The sequence below is a fragment of the Alligator sinensis genome, unplaced genomic scaffold (genome assembly GCF_000455745.1).
Source record: "Alligator sinensis unplaced genomic scaffold, ASM45574v1 scaffold567_1, whole genome shotgun sequence".
Taxonomy (NCBI): domain Eukaryota; kingdom Metazoa; phylum Chordata; order Crocodylia; family Alligatoridae; genus Alligator; species Alligator sinensis.
This window is the reverse complement of record NW_005842049.1, coordinates 1754174-1760986: the sequence shown is the minus strand read 5'-3', so window position 1 is coordinate 1760986 and position 6813 is coordinate 1754174. Positions and strand designations below refer to the sequence as shown.

Below are 6813 nucleotides of genomic sequence, written 5' to 3'. Positions count from 1 at the left end.
CAATTATAATCAAAGGCATGGCAGGCGAAATAGGCGGGCGGTTGCCCACAAGACAGGGGGCGGGCCCTGGAGATTGGCCCCATGCAGCCCCCTGTCACAGAAGGTTTAACATATATTAATAGTCAGATTGGCAAAGATACTTAAAGCCTACCTGAAAAGCATGCTTTGTCTTCAGTCTTCCCAGATAAAAGGGGGAATGAGGACCCCTAGACAAAGGGGCTGAGAAAAGCAATCTGGCGGGGAGATGCAAAAGTCTCTGGCATGAGGTCATAGGCATAGTCTGCTTTAGGCACTGTGGCCTGCATCTTTGGGTCTTTGAAAGGGAAGAACAGCTTAATATTCTAGTATTATCTTTTTGTTTGAGTGATTCATTTCACTCTTCGTATCTCAAAATATGTTGACTGATTTCTTATACTTACCCTGTTTTTATAATAAATCCTTTTGTTTTTTGTCTCCTTATTGATTGCCTTTGGAAAGGATGACTTCTGGGCAAGTAATATTCTAGGCTAACTCGCTCTATGGAGAGGGAGATCTATATTTTCTTCCCAACCCAAAGATGGGGCGACTCCCTGGGTCTGCCAGAGAATCCCTCATTGCAGCTGTAGGGCCCAATATAAGGGCAGTAGAACTGAGGCTTGCTGTAAAAATGAGCTATCCAAGAGCAACCGTAATCTGTTCCTTGAGTCAAGTGCAGCACAGTGGGGGGGACACTCAGGGCTCTAGGGGTCCCCTGCAGATGAATTTTTGACATCATGTCAATTTAATGTTAAATTCAATTTTTTCCCCCCCAAAATTAGATATTTGGTTATAGTTAATCAAATAATTTTGACCAGCTGTACATTCAGGTTATGCTACCAGTTCTCTAGCGCTGTTTTATTTTTGCTTAAAAACAAAATGCCTAAGCAACGCTGGGCATGTCTACACTTGCATTTATGCTGACTTAAATTTACTGCACAGTAAGTTACTGCATAGTAAGCAGAAATAGGCTGGTGTCTATATGTGCAAGTGACCTGGGACTAAATTTAGTCCCAGGTCAGAGCAGTCTGCCACGTGCCCCTGTGGCTACCAGGGGGAGCTCCAGCCTCCAGTCAGGTGGCTGCCAGCACTTGGGACTAACTTTAGTCCCAAGTTGAAGCCAGGAGAGGCAGCCAGTCAGGAGCCCTGGGGCTGGGCTCAGGCCAGCCCCCTAGTGGCTGGGCAGACCCAGCAGGGAGGCCCCCTAGGTTACTGCGCAGTAACAGGTCTACACGTGCATTACTGCACAGCAACTAATCAGGCATAAATTTGATCCCTGAATGATGAAGGGATCACATTTATGCTCAAGTTGGCATAAGGTGCCATATTTACTATGCACATGGAGATATGTTCCTGTACCAATGTAGTAATTTTGGTTACTGCTCAGTATACATAGACGTGCCCTCTGAGACTAATTCTGTCACTTTCTTTTGTCACACCACACCATCAGTATCTTTTAGATGGCCAGAATGGATAACATTAGTTTGTGAAATTTAGGGCTCAGCTACTGCATAACAAGAACCGTGATCAAGGATGACAGGATGTTTGTGAAAACATTTAGCTAGAATGGCAAATAAAAGAATACTGTATTTAATTTAGGTAATTACATTGTTATCTTGGTATTAATAGAAGTTTAATAATAGATAGCAATTGCATCTACACAAAATGGCATTTCCATATAGAGCACACTGAATTGTGCATATTGGTATGCCAATTTTGCAAAAATTTCAAAGTTATGTGTAGGTGTCTCCCATCACATTTTTAACTACATAATTTTTTTTTCTCCTGGTTTTCACCTGCAACAGATACCATCTAACTAAAAATTATAGAAGATATATATCAAACGTTCTAGATTTATAAAGCCTCAGGGATTGTTTTTCCTCAGGGTATTCATACACTTTTTCCATTTTTTCTTTTTATTTCTCTAGGCCAGTGCCTAGTCAGCATGTCCTTACATTTCTTTGAAGTTTGAAGGAAGAAGAGTTTCCAAGTATTACTTTAAAATACTATAGAGCCAATACTAGCATTAAAATGTAATATTGAAATTCAGAACCCTAGGGTGTCTTTGAAATAATTCATGACTTTTCTATAGATATAAATTCCTTTTTAAAACCAGTTAGTAGAAGTGTTATGCTCAGCACAGAAAGAGATCAGTGACTTCTGTACTTACATCAAGTCCATGAACACTAAAAACATGAACTTCTAGTTTTCTATTAACCTACTTTTACACTCAACTAACATATAACTGAAGGGAGCATTTCTAACTACTTGTGCACCAAAATTGCTTAGGTACATGAAAAAATTCCCACATTTGGTTTGGAATATAGTACTCTGATAGACTAGCCACTTACTAGTATGGGAGTAGCTATGCATATCTAATTATGTAGTGCAAGTAGGAGTGAGCATGCTGGTATATGTGTTAGACTTTTGAGCACATTGACCAGAAATAGTGTTTCCACCAGCCTGAACAAAGATGGACTGAGTGGAGTGTTTATGCTTTTAATATGAGGATTGACAAACCTGACTATAGGATCAATATTTGTTAAGCATCATTGGTAGAATAACCCTATTAGCATTACTCTGGAAGTCAGTGGCGTTAAAGGGGTAGAAACATTATGCTTCAAACCAATAACAGAATGTCACATGATCATTTTATGAAGATGTCAGTCCTAATATCTTTATTCTATACAAAGCTAACATCAATGACATCAAGATATCATCAAGTATAAAAGTAATGTTGTGGTAATGTATGAGGTAACTAAAAAGCCTACTTCATGAAACACTCACGCAAGCAAGGTAAAAGATGTTACACTTTTACCGTTACAAGTGATTGGAAACTGGTCTAAACACGTAACAGAACAGAACTTCAGCACATGTAGACTGGTTTAAAAATGGCACAACCTGGTCTAAGATAGGCAGCCTGTGTGCGTCTACCAAAGAGTAAGTATGTGTTCTGTTCTCTACCCATCTAAACTACACTGCTTACAGAAAACTGTGCAACTTAGATCAATTCCCCATCAGGATTTTTTAATGTCTGTACCTAGCCTCAGTGGTGGTTGAAGTTTTCTGGCACCTGGAGCAGATTTCCAATTTACCTAGTGAGTGACTGAAGTACAGCTTGCAACCAGCTCTGACAAAATTGGTTCTTAGTATTACCTATGAAAGCTTATACAGTAAAAGATGTGTAGTCCTGCACTTTACCATCTGGAATGCTCTATTAACTGGCATCTGTCACAGACGGTATCTGTTGTTTATGGCAGTGGATCAATGCGGCAAAAGTGAAACCTGAAGTCCCACCATGGCACTTCTGATTTTGCCTCCACGAGCCAAGTCTCACTTCTTCCTCAAGGACCACAGTCTGGGGCAAAGCAGCCTGCATGGGGCCTCCCTCCCTGTCCCCTGGCACACTGACACCAGGGAGTGAAAGCCCTGGCATATCAGATGTGGCGGAAGATAAGCCAGGAGATAAACTCTCAGATAACTGGCATATTTGATGAACTGGCACCCCCATTCACCATGGATGCTGGATAACAGAGCTTTTACTTATCTCTAAAGTGTCATCTTCCCCACCTTCTGACCAACTTTGAGTTACTCAAATAAGGAGTAGGAGCAATTCTGCTCCCTCTGGGCCAATCTGTGACCCCCATTATAGGAATAGGAGGATACCTGTATGTCTCCAGAGGTTCATTCTGGCTCTGCAATCCCTAGGGGGCTAGGTTTCTGCTAATAACTTCCCCAAGGCAACAACATTTTGCTGCTGGGAATGCATAGTGCCTCTTAAGCCCTGAGGGCACTGAACTTGTCAGAGCCCTTGTTCATATCTCAGCATTTGCTGAATTTCCCAAACAAGTATTCCCCAAGTCACTTTTGGGGTAAATGTTTTCAGAGCACACCTATCAGGTCAGAAAAGATAGTGAGGAGGCAATACTGGTACCTCAGTGGTTAGAGTATTCCCCTGATCTGCCTGATTTGAAGCAGGGTGCCAGGGTGTGATGTTCTTTTAAGTGGGCAAGTTGCCAGACAGGCAACTTGCAGGTGGTGAGAGGGTTAATTGGAGAGTCATCTGACCAGCAAAGGGGTGGGCTGGAGCTACATAAGCCCAAGGCTTCAGCTGGTCAGGATGCTTAGCCCTGGGAACCAGGAAAAGAGGAGCTTCTGATAACAGAGCAGCAGGGCTCCTGAAATCGCAGTGGAACTAGGTAAGTGACTCTGCAGGTCTGGCACTAGAAGAAAGCTACCTGGGGCAGAGAGAAAGGCCTGCTTGTGCAGGCAGCAGTTCCCTATTTTATGTTAAGCCTAGAGAAAGTTTGGGCATCTGCCAGAGGGCATACATATTTTGTTTTAAAGTTACACTGGTGGCCTACTGGAGCAAGCTCAAGGCCTACTTAAAGAGCTGGTAGCCCAAGAGGGGCTTTAGGCAGAGCGTGCCAGGGATGGGGGAGCAGTGTGGTCCCAACTGGCCCAGGACTGTGTCCAGAGCCCAGGAGGGGCCAAAGGTGCAAGAGGGACCACCACCAAGACTGAGAGTGTTGGGGACCTATAGGCAGGGAGGCTGGAGCCCAGAAGCCAGAGTCTGTACCATGGGCCTGTGCTAAAAGGCTGAGTGAGAGAGAAGGCTAATAAAGCCAAGACCTTTACAGAGTGGACAAGGGTACAGAAGCTCCTGTGAGGCTTGGGTATAGTGTAGATGAGTGTAACGGAGTATGGGGTGTGCTCTGTTACTCACAGGGGCACGAACAGCAGGAAGGCAGCCTGTAGCTGGTTGCAGTCCCAATTAGGCTGAATTGCCTGACTGGGAACAGGACTCGGCTGTTCCCTATAAGAACAGGGCTCTGAGCAGCAAGGCCAGAAGTCTGCTGCTAACAGCCAGGAGAACACCACCAGCTGGAGCTGCTGCTTGTGACACCTGGGAGGTAAGGGCAGGAGCTATGGGGATGGCAGGAGGCTCCTGGTCCTGGGGCATGACCTAAAACTACCTCCTGCTGGGGAGGATTAGGTGTGGTGGGACTGCTGGTGGTGGGGGCAGTCTACAGGAAATGCCACACCTTGGGCCTTCCCAGTGAAGGGCAAGTATGGGTCACCAGAAAGCCTCAGCACTTGCTGCCTTGCAGGTGGCTCCATGGAGGGGAAAGACTAGGGGAGCATACCCTAAAGAACAAAGCTGGAGCCCAGGCTCACAGTGAGTCCTGAGGTAGGGCCCCAAGTCATGAAGGGACCTGAGGTAGTACCCAGACTCACTGAGAGCTCCAAGGTTGCATTAAGGAGCCAGGTGTGAGGCTCCAGGGGGCTGGGACCATAAGCTGAGGGAGCTACATGTGAGGCTTCTTGAGCAAGGGGATGAGGGGATTTATGAGGCCCAGTGTAGGGCAGGGGATGAGACCCCAGTGTGGGGGCCCTGAGTAGGGAGGGGTGGGAGCCCTGAGTTATTGAATAACAGCCCAGTGTGATGGCACAGAGATTACACGCTCCAGTGGGGAGTGAGAGTCCCATGTGAGACTCTGGAGTGTGGGTCCCAGTGCAAGGGCATGGGCTTATGGGCCGGGTGTTAAGGCCAAACAAGCTAAGGCTGGGTGTTAGGCCATGGATGTCATCTTCAAGGCATCGGACATGATATAGGCTGTCCAGGCTCCCCATTGCTCCTCAGCACCTCCCAGTTGGGGCATGGTGGGGAGTGTTCCATCACAGCTGTCATCCCGGGGTCCTCCCATTTAGGACCCATGTTCTTGCCCCCTTGGGGAAGAATCCCTGGAGTGGGGGTGCACTGCCACCCAGCCCTCCCGTGGCATGTATCTCAGCACCCTTGCCCAGGATGGCTTGGGGCTGTCCATGGGAGCCAAGTGCTGATGCCAGTCATAGGTGGATCCCAGTGGTTCTAGATTCTGCACATCAACTCCCTATCTGGGTGCTATGACTCTCTGAGCTCCACTGCAGCCTGGATTGTCTCCTCCAAACAGTGGGTGCCCCTGGTCATGTGGTTTGGTAGCCCAGGTGTAAGCACCCCTCAGCCTGTTTATTTTACCCCTACATGTCCCAAGTTGTTCCTTATGCTGGTCTCGCAGCTCCTGGTGCCGGAAGTCCTTGGTGCAAACCCTGGGGGTAAAGGCTGTGACTAGAGCTTGTCACATTTTTTCTTTATTTGGCTAGCACCTCATGCACTCTGCAGGTGTTCAGGCAGCCATCCTGGAGTCACCATCCCCGAGGCAGGCAAGAATTGGCCACTTGGGATCTTTCAATGTTCCCTTTTCCTCTTCTTACCTTATAGAGGTATGTATAGTAGAAGTGTTTTTGGGCTGGATCCCTGTGGGACTGGCATTTGGGTCTTAACATTGCTGGGATGAGACACAGTTGGGTCAGAAAGGTTCTTGCACTACCCCCGCCCCCATGCTTCTGTTTCTGGAAAGGCTGTTTGGCTCCACTTCTCTGACCTAGGTCTATACTTTGTTTTTTTCAGTTTTCCCAGGGAGTGCCCCAGCCAATATGTTGTGTTCTTGCTGCTTAACATGGTCCCCTGAGAGCATCTCGACAGGTGGGAGTGGGCCATCTGCTTTGATGGTATTCCAGGAAACCTGGGGTTGACCTTCAACATAAGACTCTGCCTTGAGTTGTAACTGGGGCTTCACCATAATGAGCTTGACATCCCAGGAGGTGTTTGCAAGGTGGAGTGCGGAGGTGTTGCTTTGCTTTCATGGATTCGGGTGGTGGATTTGGGGCGGGGGGTGATCCAACCTTTTCTTTCCACAATCACAGCTGGGATGGGGATGTGACTGCAGGATGTGGGGAGGGTTGGGGTTGGGCTCT

The 6813-nt window shown here is 46.9% G+C and overlaps 1 long non-coding RNA gene across 1 annotated transcript; it reads left to right on the top strand.

The window, feature by feature from the left end:
* Nucleotides 1-4144: 4144 nt before the first annotated feature.
* Nucleotides 4145-6492, top strand: LOC102385023. The gene is made up of 3 exons (XR_001357963.1): nucleotides 4145-4214; nucleotides 6160-6279; nucleotides 6467-6492. It is a non-coding gene; the product is annotated as an uncharacterized LOC102385023 (long non-coding RNA).
* The last annotated feature ends 321 nt before the right edge of the window (nucleotides 6493-6813 follow it).